This window comes from Rhineura floridana, chromosome 2, assembly GCF_030035675.1.
Source record: "Rhineura floridana isolate rRhiFlo1 chromosome 2, rRhiFlo1.hap2, whole genome shotgun sequence".
Classification (NCBI taxonomy): domain Eukaryota; kingdom Metazoa; phylum Chordata; class Lepidosauria; order Squamata; family Rhineuridae; genus Rhineura; species Rhineura floridana.
The window spans coordinates 107,177,666-107,198,065 of NC_084481.1; the positions used below are offsets into that span (position 1 = coordinate 107,177,666).

General features: G+C 42.1%; 1 protein-coding gene across 2 annotated transcripts in view; it reads left to right on the forward strand.

Moving 5' to 3' along the window:
• The first annotated feature begins 15,804 nt into the window (after positions 1–15,804).
• Positions 15,805–20,400, forward strand: part of CD151 (CD151 molecule (Raph blood group)) — a 48,648-nt gene continuing 44,052 nt past the window's right edge. The window contains exon 1 of one of the 2 annotated variants that reach the window (XM_061610057.1): positions 15,805–15,986. The gene's annotated coding sequence lies outside the window, so the exon portion shown is untranslated. Of the gene's footprint in view, positions 15,987–16,117; positions 16,347–20,400 lie in introns of those variants that run through there. The other variant, XM_061610058.1, reaches the window with a different exon arrangement.

The window sequence follows — 20,400 nt, forward strand, 5'->3', positions numbered from 1 at the left end:
ACTCTTGAGGATCCAAGGAGGGCTTTTTCAGAATGGGCTTTATGACCGCCTCCTTGAGAGCTGAAGGCATTACACCTTCTCCCAAGGAGGCATTCACCACTACCTTGATCCCTTCTCCCAGTCTCTCTTTGCAGCTCATAATGAGCCACATGGGGCAAGGATCACGCAGACAAGTGGTCGGCTTCACAGTCGAGAGCACCTTGTCCACTTCCTCACAGGGAAGAGGCTGAAACCGATCCCACCAGACCGGAATGCCACTGGCCGACTCTGGCCCACTTCCTGTATCCACGGCACGCGGAATCGTGCTCTTCAGACGCTCAATTTTATCAGCGAAGTATTTAGCAAATATATCACAGGAGGCTTTAGAATGTTCCATGGGTTCCTGTGCAACTGGACCGACCAGGCTACGGACCACTTGGAACAACCTCCTGGGACAGCACTTTGCGGATGCAATAGAGGCAGCAAAGAAATCCCTCTTTGTTGCCTTTGTTGCCACTTGGTAGGCAGCTATTGCTGCTCTCACCAGTGTCCGATTCTCATCGGAGCGCGATTTCCGCCACCGGATGACCTTTAACAGGAGAAGGACGGGGGAGTGCAACCCTGTTGTTCTTACTTGATCTCTAGGTGGCTTTTGATACCATTAACCATGGTATCCTTCTGGGCCGACTTGGTCAGATAGGTATTGGAGGCACTGTTTTACAGTAATTCCGATCCTATCTCCAAGGTCGTTTTCAGAAAATAGCATTGGGTGATTGTCTTTCGGCCCCCTGGCAGCTGTGCTGTGGGGTGCCGCAGGGTACCATCTTCTCCCCCATGCTGTTTAACATCTATATGAAGCCCTTGGGAGCAGTCATCAGGAGCTTTGGGGCGAGGTGTCAGCAGTATGCTGATGATACCCAGCTCTATTTCTCCATAACATCTGAATCAGGAGAGGCCCTTGACTGCTGCCTGGACTCGGTGGTGGGCTGGATGAGGGCTAATAAACTGAGTCTGAATCCTAGCAAGATGGAGGTGCTGTGGGTTGGTGGTTCCCGAGTTTGGATAATTGGTCAGTTGCCTGCTTTGGATGGGGTCGTACTCCCTCTGAAAGAGCAGGTCCATAGCCTGGGGGTGCTCCATCTTTGTCGCTAGAGGCCCAGGTGACCTCAGTGGCTAGGAGTGCCTTTTACCAGCTTTGGCTGGTGAGACAGCTGTGACCGTTTCTGGACTGGGATAGCCTGACCACTGTTGCACTGGTAACCTCTAGGCTGGATTACTGTAATGTGCTCTACGTGGGGCTGCCCTTGAGGTTGGTCCGGAAGCTGCAGCTGGTGCAAAATGTGGCAGCGAGACTGCTCACTGGGGCAGGGTATCGCCAATGTGTCACCCCGCTGATGAAAGAATTGCACTGGCTGCCCATTTGCTACCGGGCCAAGTTCAAGGTTCTGGTTTTGGCATACAAAGCCCTATGCAGCTCAGGACCAGGATACCTGAAAGACTGTCTTAACCCTTATATGCCCAGTCGATCATTGCGCTCTGCAGGTGAGGGCCTCCTGCAGATACCATCTTATCAGGAGGTCCGTTCTGCACAATATAGGAAACGGACCTTTAGTGTGGCAGCACCTACCCTGTGGAATTCCCTCCCTTTGAATATTAGGCAGGCGCCATCTCTGCTATCTTTTCGGCGCCATTTGAAGACTTTCCTCTTTCAACAAACCTTTTAAGTTGAGACCTATCCCAGTCTGCATCTGTGTCAGAATTGTTTAATAAGTTTTTTAATAATGTTTTTAACCCTTTTTTAACGTTATTTTTAAAAATGTTTTTAATGCTGTTTTGTTTTAATGTGTTTTAGGATCTGTTTTTATGATGTTTTAAAGTGTTTTAGTGCTTTGTTTGCCGCCCTGGGCTCCTGCTGGGAGGAAGGGCAGGATACAAATTAAATAAATAAACATTTAAAGATGTAAACCTGAAATCCCTACTAATTGATGCCTATGGAAAGACTTTACACTTTAGATTGTGGTAACATTTCACATGTCATGAGTGCCTTCCAAGGAGACAAAACACAGCACAACTGATTTCTGTTTCATTCTGCATAGATTTTTAACAAGGGAGTCATCAACATGATAAAAGCAATCACAATCCTGGGAAATCAGATGTTGGTCTTCCAACCAATGTCTCAGTATTTTTCATCCCTACCTTAATCCATATTATTTAAAAGCTCTTCTGTAAACATCTGGCTGTCCACCAGCCATCAAACTAGACTCTTTCCTTAATGGGGGTACATATTATATGGTGATAAATCTGGGTTTGCTACTGTGTGTACACTCAACAAGAAGATGCAGCAAAACTTGGCTCTTTTGAAGTATTAAAAAACCTAGTATTTTTAATATGTAATATTTTTAGGTATAAGTGTGAAGCATCTCAGATATAGACTTACGGGTTAACCACACTATGCATTTAAAGCACTTTATTTCACCCACAAAATCCTGGGAAATTGTCACAGGTGCTGTTTGTTAAGGAGACCCCTTAACAAACTACAGTTCCCAGGATTCTTTGGGGAAAAGCAAGTGCTTTAAATGCATAGTGTGGATGGAGCCTTAGAAACCATATGCAGAACGAGTGAAACAGACCTAATGGGTAAAGACAATAGTTGTCTTGTTGTCATTCTTCTGTTGGATAACATTGGTACCTCAATGGGAATTAGATTGCAAGTAAAATTTAGCAAGACAAAGTATCCTCAATGTTCTTGAAGGTCAAACCTGAATTTTATCAAATAGGTATAGGGTAGAAGTATCCTTCCAGTGGCAGACTCTTAACTGACACTTGTTGATTAAAGTTACCTTCTGCCTTTTTCTCTTTTTGCAGGAATATAAAGCTGTCTTCTATGAGTGCAGTGCAATGACTGGCTATAACATTATGGAGCCTATGCTGCATATGGTGAGGTCTGTACAAACCACTCCCATAAAACTTGAAAAGTAACAGAAGCCACTTTGGTTCCTCATCCAGTTGTGGTGAAGTTGCTAGACTCGGTTCTGGATGAAGGCCATATTATGATAGAGGCCAAATTATGATGGATGATAGCAGAGTAATGGTTCTTATAAGTTCAGGTCTGTGGCTTTCTTTATGGAATCTTGTTTGATCTTCCTCTTTTTCTACTCCCTTCTGTTTTTCCCAGCATTATGGTCTTTTCTAGTGAATCATGTCTTTTCATTATGTGTCCAAAGTATGATAACTTCAGTTTCATCACTTTAGCTTCTAGTGATAGTTCTGGTTAAATTTGTTCTAACACCCAATTATTTGTATTTTTTGCGGTCCATGGTATACGCAAAGCTCTCCTCCAACACCACATTTCAAATGATTTTTCTCTTATCCACTTTTTTCACTGTCCAACTTTCACATCCATACATAGAGATTGGGAATACCATGGTCTGAATGATCCTGACTTTAGTGTTCAGTAACACATCTTTGCATTTGAGGACCTTTTCTAGTTCTCTCATAGCTGCCCTCCCCAGTCCTAGCCTTCTTCTAATTTCTTGACTATTGTCTCCATTTTGGTTAATGACTGTGCCAAGGTATTGATAATGCTTGAAAAGTTCAATGTCCTTGTTGTCATCTTTAAAGGTACATAAATCTTCTGTTGTCATTACTTTAGTCTTTTTGACGTTCTGCTGTAGTCCAGCTTTTGTGCTTTCCTCTTTAACTTTCATCAGCATGCGTTCCAAATCATTACTGGTTTCTGCAGTAGTATGGTATCGTCTGCATATCTTAAATTATTGATATTTCTCCCTCCCATTTTCACACCTCCTTCATCTTGCTCTAATCCCGCTTTCCGTATGATATGTTCTGTGTATAGATTAAACAAATAGAGTGATAAGATACACCCGTCTCATACCCTTTCCAATTGGGAACCAATCAGTTTCTCTATATTCTGTCCTTACAGTAACCTCTTCTCCAGAGTATAGGTTGCGCATCAGGACATTCAGATACTGTGGCACCCATATTTCTTTTAAAGCATTCCATAGTTTTTCATGATCTACACAGCCAAAGGCTTTGCTGTAATCTATAAAGCACAGGGTGATTTTCTTCTGAAATTCCTTGCTCCATTCCATTATCCAATGTATGTTTGCAATATGATCTCTGGTACCTCTTCCTTTTCTAAATCCTGTTTGGACATCTGGCATTTCTCGCTCCATATATGGTAAGAGCCTTTGTTGTAGAATCTTGAGCATTACTTTACTTGCATGGGATATTAAGGCAATAGTTCTATAATTACTGCATTCCCTGGGATCCCCTTTCTTTGGAATTGGGATGTATATTGAATGCTTCCAGTCTATGGGCCATTGTTTTCTTTTCCATATTTGTAAATACACTGTAAATGACAGTTAAACTGTGCTCTGCACAGGGTGGAGGCTCTGTAAGATTATACATTACAGACTGTGAGATGCTCAGATACCATGGAGCAGGGCTGGTGAACCTGTGGCACTCAAAGTGGATTCCAACTCCCACCAAGCCCTAGCCAGCATGGCTAATGGTCAGCAGCATCTGAAGGGCTACAGGTTAGCCATCCCTGCCAATGAGCATAATCACCACCACAATCTCATAAGGCAGAATGTTAGCACTTTGTTTTAGTGTTTGGGGAATGTTAAGACAGAAGAGTGTATGGCTGTTGTAAAATTATATAAGCAACACCTCCAATAGGTGGCACTGTTCCATATCCTTAGTGCTTTGCTAAGGTTCTATATCTTTCTAAAAAAGCAGATCTGTGCTGGAGACCTGTCCTGTTGGTTTAACTTGCAGATCCCTAATAAAACCTGTATCTCTGAGCAAATATACAATAATTCATGTCAGCTTATTAAAGAATACTTGAATTCAAGAAGATGCAGAGTCCAAACTACATATGCATACTGGATGTGTACCCCATTGAGGCAGGGTATAAATGTAATAAATAAATAAATAAGTGTGCAAAAGATGTACTTTGATTTGAATGTGACAGTATAATTACCTTGACTTTTTTGGACCAGGATACCTTAAGGCACCTTGGAAGTCTGTGAAGTAGAGGGCTCAGTTTGGCTTTGTGGATTGCCAGTGTGACACTAGAGTAACCATCCTTTCATTCTAAGATAGCGTGTGCTACTCCATTCCCAATATGGGATTGGTGTCATAATTTGCCTCCCCTTCCCCTTTTGATGCTGAGCCACTAATGTGCGCGTGTGTTGCAGTCTGCTGACAGTGCATGAGGACAAGCTCAGGAATGCAGCATTATCAGCTTATCTATACAATTATACATGTATAAGTTGTTGTAACAGACTCATGTAATAATACAGATTCCTACTTGACTGAAGTAGCACCAACTTCTTACTATAGTCTAACTACACCAAAGACATCCATTCCTGCCTCCTTCTCCCACACCCCTCACAGTTCTGCATGAAGCAGGTTGTGATGCCCTTCCCTGGCTCTCCCTGTCAGGTTCCTACCTGCGCGTGGCTACTGCCTTTCACTAGGCACCACCAGGGACTCCACCAGTCCGGACTGTCCTTTTTTATGGTTTCTCTCTCCGCTCTAGCACAGATCTCAATAGATCCCCCTGCTAGGCAGCACCACCAGTCACGTTCTACAACCAATGTTCCCAGAGACCTTGCCTGAGTCTCTCTATCCAGTTACATTCGTGACTGCGTGCCTATGCTGTTCCCAACCCCCTTGTATCAATGCAGATAACTCATAACTCGGGGTTGCTCTGGATACTTATAATGTTATCTTCTCCTCTTCACCGCTGCCACCATTTGTTACTGTTTCCCTTCAGCCTTGGTCATTACCTTACCCTCCCTTCTGGTCTGTGAAACCCCAGCCAAGGATCAGGCCTTCGGTAAACCAAATAGTATTTATTAAATAACAGAGATAACAAGATAACTTTGATAATGATCTACAAGCTTATGGTTTCATCTATTACTGTGATATTTGACTTATTACTAATCCGAACTCCACCTCCCTCTTTCTCCACACTCTCCTGACATACACCAACTCACACCCACCTCCCAACTCCACCAAAACAACCCACCAACGTCCACCTAACACCTCTCAAACAACCCACCAACGTCCACCTAACACCTCTCAAACAACCCACCAACGTCCACCCAGATTCAACTGTCATCCTTCCATTTATACTCTCAGCCATTCAAACACTCAGCCAATCATCCAGCATTCTACTGCTCATTTACTCCCCCCTCCTCTTTCATTCCACTTACCATGTATCTTCTATACAAACAGCACTTACCATATATACATTAATACAGGAACATCACACAGGTTGCTTCAGCTTGCTGTATGGCAGGGCTAGCCCTGGATCCCTTTAACTGGAGATGCTAAGAACTGAACCTGGAACCTGCTGCATGCAAAGTATGTGCTTTCCTTCTACAATCGGCCCTCACTATGAGCGTTCCAGCAAGCTGGAGTAAGGTAATGCCTTACATGACAGGTGTGCTTTTTAAAAAGTATGCTTAAACTGGTCCCTTTTGTCTTTTGGAGTTGTATGAGTTTTGTACTGTATTCCTCTATTTTGTTTGGTTGTTCTAGTGCTTTATACATTTTGGGATATGTAATTTGTACTGTAGCCTGCCCTGAGATCTTATGGTGAAAGGTGGGTTAGAAATGTATTTAATAATAATACATTTTTGAAGAAAAAGCAGATGCAGGGCCCTAATCCAGGGCTTCTGCAGGAAACAGCACCTTCAGGGACAAATGAAGTGGGAGGATTTTTCAGCTATAAATGGGTACAAACCCCCAGTTAGGCTCAGGAGCATGTCCCTGATTGGGGTTCTGCAGTTTCTTCAAAATAAAAATTGTTAGTTTGAGCATGTATTTTAATAAGCTTGTTTATTGCAGTGTGTAGTTTGGTCCTGAGTCTGGCATCTTAGACAGCTATCCTAACGCCACATGACTTGCTTGGCCTTTTGTCGTGGAGCGAGGTTTGGTCTGCAAGAGTTAAACCATTTGGCCACTCATATTCACATAGGGTCTCTTCCATTTTCACATAGAAAATGTGTGTTGGGGGTTTATTAACATCAGGTGCTTGATATAAAAACAATAGAAAAGGTTTGTTCAATCAAGATTGCCCTTAGTAAAAGTACACTCATGTACTGCATCTGTTAATTAGCTGGCCAATGCTAGGATATCTGTGCTAGCTATGCCTGTTTTTTTGTGAATGGTTTCCTGCCCCACTACAGATGTTAATGCAGTCATCCTAGTAATTATCACGAGTCTGCTAGATGTGCCTAAATAATATATATTTAAGCTCTAATTATCACCGACTGTATTTTTTTTTGCATCTCATTGCCATTCCACTTGCACCATACATTTCCACCCTTTTACATCTCTAACAACTAAGACTTCATGCATCTGACAAAGTGAGCTTTAATCCACAAAAGTTTATTCTAGTGATGGGGAACCTCTGGCTCCCCAGATGTTACTGGCTCCAACTCCCATCATCTCAGTCAGCATGGCCAATGGTCAGGGATGAGGATGATGATTTATTAAATTTATATCCCGCCCTTCTTCACAAAAGCCAGGAATTAAACTCCGACGACTTCTAGAGGGCTACTGATTCCCCACTCTGGCTTATACCATATAATAAATTTGTAGTCTTTTTAAGGTACCATAAGATTCTTGGCTTGCTCATAAAGGTAGGCTCCCCAATATTATGGAGGAATGATGAACAGCAATGAAAGAATGGAAATGGATACATAACAAACAGAGCAGGAGTAATATCACTTTACTTAGTTGCTACCAAGGCTTGACCTAAGCTAAGAGAATGCTATAGATCTAAACAAAATGGACCTACAGATTTAGCTAAATTAGCACTTTCAGGAAGAGCTTTGACTTTTGTTTGGGGGGGGGAGATGAAACATTTCAGTTAATGCTGTGTTGGGATAAACATGCAAAAATCCAATTTCTTTTTAAAGATAACTGGGTGGAAAATGGAACGCTCTTTCATGGGCTGTTTGCTGTAACGCTGTTCTCTGGAGAATGGTGGGGAGATAATTTTTCTGTCTACGTAGAAAAAAATGCCCATGAGACTATAATCTATTCTTGACATGCTGCATAGAGAAAAACTGTATTTTTTAAAGACAAAACTTTCTGCCAGTGTATGAAAATGAGCAGTGGGAACACACTGTGTATAATTCTTATGCTCCCATTAGAGCAGTGGTTCTTAACCTTTTCCACTGCCAGCACCCCTTGGATTCCCAAAATATGCTTTCGCACCCACTGAAAAAATACTGTTCATTTTTTATTTATTTTTATTTTATTTTAATGTGTGTTTTAGCCTAACTTAGCTAAGATAAATGACAGTTTTCCAAAATCTTTGGTTGGGCCTTGCACCCCTAGAAAAAATGTCTCGTACCCCTGGGGGTGCATGCACCCCAGGTTAAGAACCAGTTCATTAGAGTGTTATTCAAGAAACCCTTGTTCTTCTGAACAATGTACCAAGCCGTGCACTGCAAGCTCCTTGCCACTCTTTGTCTCTGGCTCTGTAGTATGTACATCTTTTTCTGTGAAGCTTGAAATGGTGAGAAGCTTGCCTTTGGAGCCTCTCGCCATACATCGGGGTGAAGAATCTCTTGCCCACAAGGCCATTTAAGCCAAACCATACCCACCCACCCTTTACCTGATGTCATGGGTGGGACAGCTAAAAACCTAGCTCAGTCGAAAGGGGGTTTGTAGACATCACAATCAGCTGATCAGTTGTGCCTGCAAAGCATTCCGCCGGATAGTGCTTTGAAAGGGACTGTGCAAGACCTTACACTCAACTTGGTCCACGGAGTAGGGGTGGGGGTGGGAGATAAATGTCTGGCCCACTGGCTGGATCTGGTTCCCCAACCCTTCCCTAGAGAAAGGATAGCCAGATGCCAACACACTGGTATATTGTAGCATGGGTGATTCAAAGTTGGAAGTGACTACAAAGCCTTTGGAGAACAGGTTTCTGCAAACTATAGTTTTTGTATACTTCTGCTCCTTTCATCAGCCCCAGCCATCACATTTTATTTAAAATATTTATATCCTGCCTCTTAAACATATCGATTTATGAGGTGGCTACTGTTTCAGTACTGTGATAGCCTGACCACTGTTGTCCATGCACTGGTAATCTGCCTTACTGTAATATGCTCTATGTGGGGTTGCCCTTGAGGTCGGTCAGGAAGCTGCAGGTGGTGCAAAATGCAGCAGTGAGACTGCTCACTGGGGCAGGGTATTGCCAAGATGTCACTCCGTTGCTGAAAGAATTGCGCTGGCTGCCCATTAGCTACTGGGCCAAGTTCAAGGTTCTAGTTTTTGTGTACAAAGCCCTATACAGCTTGGAGCCAGCATACCTGAAAGACCTTCTTAACTCTTATATACCCAGTCAATCACTGCGCTCTGCAGGTGAGGGCCTCCTGCAGATACCATCTTACCAGGAGGTCTCTTCTGCACAACACAGGAAGCAGACCTTTACTGTAATGGCACCTACTATTTGGAATTCCCTCCCCTTATATATTAGATAGGCGCCATTTCTGTTATCTTTTTTGTGCCTATTGAAGACCTTCCTCTTTCACAAGTGTTGGGTATGGAAATATTACTGACTTGATATAAAGTAGATATCTGTTTATTTCCCGATGACCTGACCCTAAACATTCCAGCGGCTAAGTGAATAAAAGCCTGATTGAACTGGAAATGTTCTCCCCTCCCATTTCCTTGTGCATATCTATACTCAATGTCTTGTATGATGTTACCAACTGTATCACAAAAGAATGCCTGTGCTTCATTTACATGGTTGTAGACCTTGACACGCATACTCTTACAAATGTAGAAAATGTAACCTGAGTGTATTCTTAGTTTAATGATCCCACTTGTAACCGAACCTCCCCTGCTCCTATCTATCCTTTGTTCCTCTGACTCTGAGTGCTTATCTCAAGGTCGTATAAACTATGCAAGCCTATGTCTGAAAGAAGGCAAGATGTTCCTGGCTTTGTTATCCTAAGCACCCCTTTCCCCATATCTAAGATGTTACTATGTCTAGCAATGTTTTTCTATTCTTTATGACATCTGCTCCCCGTTTTGTAACCGTTGGGGAATCTATATAAATCTTGTGTGTATCAATAAACGGGGTTCCCACTTCTGAAAGGCAATTCGCTCGCAGGTCTTGGGACCCCTTTGCAAAGGTAATATCGTGTATTATTTCCTGGCCTCTGGCAATAGATTTTTGCTCTCAACTCTGCACCTTCCCGGGTGTATGTGAGCTGAGTAGACAGTGACAGCTTGCGTGTTGGGTTTGGACCTAACACAAGCCTTTTAAGTAGAGACCTTATCCCAATCTGTGTCTGTGTTGGAATTGCTTTTTAATATGGTTTTTAGAGCTTTTAAAAAAATGTTTTTAAAGATGTTTTGTTTTAATATGTTTTTAATGGTTGTTTTATTTTAATATATTTTAAAGTTTTTTTAAATATGTTTTAAAGTGCTTTTAATGCTTTTGTTTGCTGCCCTGGGCTCCTACTGGGAGAAAGGGCTGGATATGTATCTATTAAATAAATAATAAGCATTAGAAGAACATTTTTGTTATTTTTACAGAAGTATCATTCATATTTGTAGTGATGCCCATTCATCCAGGCCAAATTAGCTGTGTTACCTACAGGATTTAAAAAATGCAAATAGCATCAGTTGGGGGGGGTAATTTCTTCTTAATCTAGTCAAATAGCACCTTCAGAGGAGAGTTTTGCAGCAGGGGAGAAAGGCTTAATTAAAATTTCCTTCCGTGCCTGCTGTGATCCTGATCATTACCAACCACCACAACTGCTGCTATTTACCATTTAAAAACTTGCACATTAAATGCAAATATTACTATTATTATTAATACCACCACTACTACATTTCTATCTCACCTTTTCTTCCAGGAGCCCAAGGTGGTGTACAAACATGGATCTCCTTCTCCCTGTTTTATCCTCACAACAACCATGTAGGTTAGGCTGAGAGTCAGTGATTGGCCCGAAGTCTCCCAGAGAGCTTCATGGCCAAGCAGGGATTTGAACCCTAGCCTCCCAGGTCCCAGTCAGACACTCTAACCACTACACCACACTGACTCTCCAATGATGCACTGAAGTCATATCTAGTTTGGCCTTCATGTTTTGTTTACAGGAATGCACTGAAAATACATTCCCTCTGGACAATACTAAATATAAAAATGATGACTCACTTCCCATTCTAAAAAGAGATGCTTCTAGCAGGGAAATGTATTTTCCATGACTCACATCCCACCAAGCCTTGTGCCTGACAGTATTGTTATAGGAGACATTTCACTGAAGTGGGAGAGTCAGTGAAACAACACATAGGCTCAGTAGGCATTAGTGATGCATTAAAATACAATTCTACCAGTAGATCAGCTGTTATTGGAAGCCAGAGAATTAAGGACTAAAATGGAGCAGGTATTGGTATGTGTATGTGTATTGGAATGGAAATGGACTGCCTTCAAGTTGACCCCGACTTATGGCTATCCTATGAATAGGGTTTTCATGGTAAGCAGTATTCAGAGGGGGTTTACCCTTGCCTCCCTCTGAGGTTGAGAGGCAGTGACTGGCCCAAGGTCACCCAGTGAGCTTCATGGCTGTGTGGGGATTCAAACCCTGGTCCACCAGGCCATAGTCCAGCACCTTAACCACTACATCACACTGGCTCTCTTATGTCATCCAAAATTACAGTTTATAACTACAGGCCAAGTTATATTCCATAGTTTGTTGCTTATTCTTCCTCAGCTTGGTGCTTTCCAGGTGTCTCAGACTACAACTGCCATCAGCTCCAGCTGTGCTGAATTTTTTAAATGTGAAAATAATGTTAGGAATATTTTATTCCCTAGGCCCCAAGAGTTGTCAAGAAACCTACATTATTGCCAGAACTAGTGCCGCAATGAATCCTGGAACTTAGAGAGGGTGGGAGGGACATAAGACTCTAAGTTTCGTTTTTCTCTCGTGAGAAGAAACACTCAAAGGCGCCTCTCAGACTATAACATCTCTGTAAAAATGAGATAAAATGTATCCCCTCTAGATGTTGTTATTTCTCTCTGTTTTAAATCACTATACACATCCTGTAACATTGTAGCTAATTCAGCACAAAGCAAGAAACATTCTCAAAACATCCTACTAGAATTGTATCTGTAAGATTTACGTCATACTGCTGAGTGAGTAACTTTCACAGGCACTTTAGTAACATCTTTATCTCTTTTGGTGTCAATCTAAACCTTTCCCTCGCCTTTCTTAAATTCTTATCTCAAAATAAGTTTCCTTTGATTGACAAGTGTACAAGCTTTATCAATCTCTCGCTTTTTAAGAATCATAAGAAATGTAACAAGGATAAACAGATGCGCTTGCTTATCTTTTTAAGACTGTAATACTGTATTCCCTTTGTTATAATATTATACCTTGTTTTGCTTTATGAAAACCTATATAAATGATGCTTTAACTAATAAATGACGCTCTCTGCCCTGACAGACTCCTGTCTGCGCAGTTCAGAGATCCCTTCTTGATCAAGCAGTTTTGTGTGTTGCTTTATGTTTGGTATCTGGCTGAACCACTAACAGGTAAATTAATTGCTAAAGCTTGCACTCCTATTCAGGGCGAAGGGGTGCGTTAGCTCGCCCTTTGGGAAAGGGGAGGGAGCTTAAATTTGAACCCAACAATAATAATTAAAAAAATAACACCCTCTGGGGTGGTTTTGGCCCAGGAAGAAGGTATTCTCTGTGGAACTCCCTATGTGTGATGTTGTGATTTTGGGTTGCTTTTAGCTGTTTTGAATGATGTATTTTAAAACTGTTGTAACCCACCCTGGGACCTTTGGGTGAAGGGCAGGTAATTATTTTAAATAATAAGCACATAAAATGTTAGGTAATATATGTACATATTATGTATTTTATGTACAATACCCACTACGACTCTAGGGGGGAATTGAACATAAAATAAATAAAATGTATATTAAATATGTAAAATGCCCACTGACAGTGATAGCACATCATCAGGACTTATCACTCCAACAGGGACTTGCCGGAGCCTTGTATGCTAGCTAGCTAGCTAGCCACTCTTAGGCTAGTAGCCCACAAACCAGTTGCATGGAAAACCATAAGAGAGCTGGAATATGGCAATACACTGATTACAGAGTGAACCACTGCCCAATCCCTGCATTAGTCCAGAAAGATCAGATCAGGTGCGTCCACTTTGGAATCACGGATAGTCTTTTCTCCCCCTTAAAGTCCCAAGTTCAGTCTCTGCCCTGGCATCTTCAGGTAGGGCTGAGAGACCCTCCTGTCTGAAACCCTGGAGAGTGGCAGTTGGCATAGACCAATGTTCTTCATCCCCAAATGTTGTTGGACTACAACTGCCATCATCTCCAGCCAGCTTAATCCACAATTATGGATGATGGGATTTGTAGTCCAGCATCATCTGAGGACCCAAGGTTGAAGAACACTGGTGTAGACAATGCTGAACTAGATGAACCAGTAGTCTGACTTCCCTGCTTGAAGTCGTAAATAACAGCATAAATAGAGAGATCAAACCCTGCACCAGGTCCAGATGCCAAATCTGTCCCTACATCTAGTCAGGCAACCATGTTTCAGGACTGAATAATATCAGCCACAACATAAAGAGTACATTCACCTGCTCATCTTCCTGTGTGATATATGCTTTCTTCAGCTAGCAATACCCTTTTTCATTGAACCTTGAACAAAGAGTCCAGTCACTATTGTTGAGTAATCTTTCAGGCCCCAGGTATAAGGTTTACCTGCGAGCACACAAGCAGCAACTATGAACCAAAGTTGCAAAGAACTCTGGGACCTGACTTATGTTTCATTTCGCACGAAGCCAAATGGCTTGGTGCCTCTGTGTCTGCTGAGCTGCTAAAGAATGTTAATCAGTCAACTGTCCTTGAATGTTTTACACTCCTGCCACTTCCCCCTCCTTCCCCCTATTTCTTCCTGCCTTTCAATAATAAAGGAATCGCTCTGTGTGCATGTTTTATTTCATATGACTTAAAAGAAACCTCTGCAACTGGTTTTTAACAGTACCATTGAAAGGATATTGTTAATCAATAGAGATGACCCTCAAGTGTCTAGCCCAAACACCTCTTGTATGTAGTTCTTTGTTTATGACCCCAAAAGTGTTACTTTTCCATACATTCCACTTGTTATCTCAAGGACTGGCCTATCGAAGTGGTTTGGGTTTCAAAGAAGAACATCCTGACTTTTTGATATGTAGCGTACAACTGTTATCCTCCTTTTGTTTTATTACACTGTTGCTTTATTGCTGTTTGATGCATAGAAAAAGTATATATTCAAACCCCAGAAAATAAACGGGCGCTCTCATTCTTGCCAGGCTGTTGTGCCCGTGTGAGTCTGAAAGCCCTTTTTGATCAAGAAGTTGGTCTGTGTCTTTATTTGATATCTGGGATTCTCACAAAATACTCATTGGGATTCCTCAGCTCGCACACCTGACCCGGGTGTACTGAGGTGAGCGGCTGGCAATCTTTTGCTGGTTTAAATTATTCTCATCACTATGAAAATAATAAATGGACACAAATCAGACATCAGAACTGACAATATTCAGCAACAAACAAGGGGATACAGGCTACTACTCTTAAGGTAGCCATCCTTGCATAAAGGAAACTTCAAACGAAGGATCCGGTGTGAGTGAAATTGCTGAGTTACAACTTATAAAGAAGTTCAAGTTTATTCATTTGGGTCTGAATAGAGACAATGGTTTCCTGTTCCTCTACAGATGTTAATTTACTCAGAATTGTTAAGCTGATTGACCTATTGCTGCTGTTCTGAAGGCTCACTTAACTGCTTATTTCAAGCCCTAACTGGAATGTCACAGAGTGTACTGTTTGCATTTCATTGCCCTTTGACTCCAACATCTGACAGACTTTTCTAGTCCATGAAAACCTGTCTTTAAGGTATCATAAGATGCTTTGTTGTTTTTGCTTCAAGAGACTGATATGACTACCCCTCTGGGAAATTTAGCCAGTTTGTGAATGAAGCTTTTTATTTACAGAAGAAAGTCAAGCAACCCCACCCCTGATGTGACACAGTCTAGGTAAGACTTTGCTGCCTAACCCATATACACTGATGTAAACGTATTCCTTACAGTGGGTAGGATCTTCATAGAAGGAGAAGGGGATATCGTATTTTCTCAGTGACAACATAGTGTGGCTTATCATTTACTAGGAAAGGCAACGCCTGCAGCAACAGACGGACAACCAGGAGAAAAATTAATTGGATCCCCCCCAACTTATGACTAAGACCGACATATTTTACTGCACTTGTAATCAATGGTGACTGTCTGGGGCAATTTTGCAGGGCGAAGAATTTCCCAACTTTGCTCTAGGTCTTTGGGTGGGTGCTTTAAAGCTGCAGCCTCCAGTAAATTCGTTTAATAGTTGTATGGTCCCTTCTCTGTTGGCCTTTAGAAAATCCCTAAATACTTGGAAAAAAACTTTCCATCAGCATCCATGTAATTTTATGGTTGTGTTATCTTTATCAGCTGCAGTTACTTTAATGTTGTTAATGGTTTACCGTTTTAAATGTTAGGATTGTAATGTTGCGTTATAGTGCTTTGTTATAAAGATGGGCTAGAAATCCATTAAAAAAAAAAAAAGAACAACATGCCCTTGGAGAACTCAATTTTAAAAATCCTCTTCCAGCCAGAAAATCCTCCCCCAGAAACCGACTCCGTGTCTTCCTCCCGCGCATTCAAGCCTTCTCTGCCTCGCTTCAGGGAAGGGTAATGACCTCGTTCTCCCACTAGGCGTCCCCGCATCAGTGGAGAGAAAGATCAGAGTTTATTCAAACAGTTAAAAATATTGAAGCAGCCGCCGGGGCCAAGGACTGGGAGGGGTCTCTGGAGTAGTAATAGGGGCTGGGTTGCATTCTCACTGCTGCGCTTTTGGGAAAAGGGATTCGCGTCCGCATCAACAGCAGAAAAGACCACCCGGATCGCGAGGAAAAGGTATTGGGGGTGGCAGCTCATGTACGCTGGAGGTTTCTGTCGCGTAAGGGAAGAACGGCAGGCAATGGCCAGAGAAAAGAAAAAAAGCGGAGGCGGGAGGGGGCGGTGGCGACGGAAATGCACCTGGAGTGGCGGTAACAAAGGCAATCCTCTCTTCTGGCCGGGAAACTGAGCTGGGAAACCATGAGCCCTTCCAGGTTGTTGCTTCACACTTCTGAATCTTCCTCCAGTTTCGTGAGGAGGAAGAGGAGAAAAACAAATCTGGCGGTGTGAGGCCCGCAAAGTTAGCAAAAGTGGCTTTTAAAAGCGCGTGTGCGTGAGAAAGAGAGTGAGGCATTGCAGGCTTTTCTTCCGCTTTCCGTGAGTCTTTGGAACCCAGCGTGCCTTTTGCTTATAATAGGAGGAGGAGGGGCGGTTCAGGGGCGCTAAATAGGGACCCCTCGGTTTGGGCCAGGCTTTGGGGGGAGGGGGAGAGAAGGTGAGATGTAGATGGCGCAGGGAGGTTAGCTTTGTTTTGACCGCAGTAGGAGTGAACTCAACCTTCTTGTACGGGGTGTGGGTGGGGAGTTACTTTTGCTTTGAAAATCGGCATGGGTGGTCAAATTCCTCTCTCCAGACTTTATTATTTTATTTATTTAACATATTTCTTAACCGCTGTTCATCCTGCGAATCCAAGGTGGAGTGACAACAATTCACACCACATAGATGCAGTATTACAAACACACACACAGAGAACAAACGGCAAGATAAAAGGCAAGCTAAAAATATAAAGCAAAAACAGTTCTCATTAAATTTTCCACCCAAGGTGATGTTTTCCAGCTCTTTCTTTAATGTGAAACTAGGAAGAGTACAGTTGGCTCATATACACAGTTGTTTTGTTTTAAAATCGTAACTCACTTTTCTGCTTACACCTGGGCAGTCACAATAATTTGAAAAATATATACATGAAATAGATAAATTTATGTGCAACAGAATTCTGCACCATAATCCATTCCAATCTGTTTAATCTGGACCCTTTCTTCTTTCGGACAGCAATGTAATAGTGAAGAAAAGGCGGAAACTATTCTAAAAGTATGTGGATGATGGGAGAATATTTTGTTAGACTTGACTTTGTAGGCATACCTTCAAAGAGTTAATTGCCTGTGTTGTGTGTTTTTCTTTTCATCCGGTATGTGGATTAAGGGCTCAGCCATTTAGAATCCAAGTCTTAGGTCAACAAGGTTGGGACAAAAAGTCAGCTGTAAATGATTTTGCCTTGGTGGAATAACACTGGCTACAGAAGACAGATTTTAGAGACTTGAAGGTAGTATGACACAGCCATTATTGCCTGCCATACATACACTGGGCACGTTTTATAGAGCATCAAGAACTTGAAAAACCTGTTGGACTAGAATACATAGCAGGACAGAAAACATGTATTCCAGATAGATGGCTATGTATGCCACTTTCAAATCTGCTTAAAACTTCATTTTGTTTGTTTGTTTTAATCTGCAGGTCATGTTTACTGTCCAGCTTTTTAAAAAGATACACATGGAATTTTGAAAAGTCAAACTGATAACAAACTAAAGAAAAACTGAATAGATTAGTGTGATTTATTGGATAGATAACATTAGGAATTTCTTATGGCCTTCAAGTGTTTCTCAGTGATGAAAGTTTTGTTTCAAAACACATCACCATTAATTTTACACCAAAATTGCTTGACATTCATGAATATGTATGGAATTTTTGCAAGGACTCCATACAATTTGTCTCTGTGTAACTCTGCCTCCCCCCCCCCACTGCCTTGGCTTCTGAAGGCAGTTTCACACATGATGCAGAAGCATGAGTGAGTCACATTTCCATTGTAACATGAAGAGAGAAGTTGCCTATCCTCTCCTGAGCTGAAACCAATGGGATATGGCTCTTGTGCGAGGTGAAAAGCAAGTTGCCCCTCCACGTGTAGCTGTGGAAGCAGACAATGATGAAACGCCTGTTCATTTGCTCCAATTATGTTTCTGGGGAATGTAAAGGTAAAGGTGTCCCCGCACTTATAGTGTGAGTCGTTTCCGACTCTTAGGGTGACGTCTTGCGACGTTTACTAGGCAGACTGTATATATGGGGTGGGATTGCCAGTTCCTTCCCCGGCCTTTCTTTACCCCCCAGCGTATGCCGGGTACTCATTTTACCGACCATGGATGGATGGAAGGCTGAGTGGACCTCAACCCCTTTTACTGGAGATTTGACTTCCTCCTTCCGTTGGAATCGAACTCCGGCTGTGAGCAGAGCTTCGGCTGTGATACCGCCGCTTACCACTCTGCGCCACAGAGGATCTACTTTTGGGGAATGTATTCCACTATAATTAACAAAAAATATAGTGTTTGTGAATGGTACTATAGAACACAGATGAGGAACCTGTGACCTTTCAGATTGTTGGACTCCAACCCCCATCAGTCCCAGCTAACATGGCCAACGGTCAGAATGATAGGCATTGTAGTCCAACAATATCTGGAGGATAACAGGTTCTTTACCTCTGGTGTAGCCTTTCAAGAAAGCGCTTTGAGCTACAGAAGTAACTAATGCTGCTGCCCTTTATTCATGTGAACACATCCTCAGTTATCCTTTGACATTCTAGTAAAAGGAGCCTTTCTTGCAATTCTGCATTACACCACAGTGCCAGGCTGGCTCATAAAAAGAGAACAGCCAAAAAGCTGCACACCTCTTAATGAGCGAATGTATTATAAAATCTTACATTGTCCCTGATGGGCATGGGCTTCTTGCAGTTGCATAATTTGTTTCTGCCCTCGGTTGAGGAGGGCATGTGTTTTGTTTGTATGCAGGCCATGTTGGAGGAAAGGGGAGGGTGGTGGCCTAGCAAGAAAAGAGGCCAATGGTGTGACTCAAGCAACTATGAGGGGAAAATGAAAAAAGTAAGTGGAAGACTAAAAAGGGCAGTCAGACCTGTAGGCAGTTCTGGGCAACTGTATCTAGGATCTTAGAACAAACAACGCCGAAAGGAGGGTGCAGCGGAATTTGCTGGCATTGGCTGTAAAAGGGCTAGAACTGAGTCTTAAAGGAGCAAAGTCCATTTTTTTAAAAACAATGCAAACCATAAGGATGTAATATTTACCTATGTTTGGTATAAAATAATAGAGGCAGTTCTGGAACTGACATTATAACAAGGGTCTGAAGGTGGGGAATATCTGGAGAACATGATCATTTCAGGGCTCCAACATAAATCACATAGCGAAAGGAATAATTATGTTACACTGTTTTATTTATTTCTAAAGGTTAGATGAATTACGTTGTTTTGATGACCCAGGGTTCTGTGAGTTTGGGAGAATCATGTGCAGCCTCGATACCATGCAGAGTTAGGTGTGCCTGAAGCCATTGCATTAAATGGGTTTAAGCAAGCCTAACTCTGAACACAATTTGTCTTAAAGCGCAAACCTACCCTCTTTTACCTGGGAGCAACACCCACTTAGACTTGCTTCTAAGTAAATGTGCATAGGATTTCCATGATCTAGACCTAATGGGACCATTCGCCTGCATAAAATGTGGATTGTAATACATAGAAAGAGCACTTTCCTAGGCTGGGAATGTCTGCAAAAAGCTAGCCTGAAGGATCTGCCTCAAGTAGCAAAGTAGAAGGACAATTTAAAGGACATTTTTTTCTCTCATTCTCAGGTCCTCAACTCTGTAGATTCACTTCTGTAGGTCCTCCTGTTTTATGCCATTCTCAGTTCCTTGCTTCCGTAGATTCAGCTGCTTATGGCAATACCAGAAAGTGGGTTGTGATTCAGAATATTGTTAGGCTGATGCATCAAATGAGTCCACAAAAGTGACTAGCCCACACTTATTTTTACTAGTCGCCTAGACCCACTTTAATGCCTGTGTTAGTGGCAGTTGATGGCCTGAAAGAATTGAAAGGACAAACAAGTTGCATTTACAGAAACATCAGTGTTTCAGGTGATTCTGAGATACCCTAGTTGACTGGTAAGTTACAGGCTTGATATACATTGTGAACAGGTTTCCTTAAATAGTTACTTTAGGCTGATTTAAGGGGCTGATTGAGGGCAGAGGAATGCAGCAAGAGGCTTAAGGCAGGGAGACAAACAAATATTTACCACTGTGGGATCCTGAACTTATCTTGGATTCCAAGACTCAATACCTATTATAACTCAGACCCTGCAGTGTTGTTGTCAGCCTTTCATTCACTCAAGTTAAACTTAATAATAATAATGGGGCAGCAGTAGAATGTAGGCAGGCAGAGAACGTGTCAGTGGTGTTTTTTAAAAATATGAATACATCCTGTATGTTTTCAGGAAAAAGGCTGCCTGCCATTTTGTATATTCATTTTGAATATATAATTGCTTTTGGCAAAGAAAGCATGTGTTTAAATGAAACAGCTATTTGGGGTTGTTGGTTTTTTTTAGTC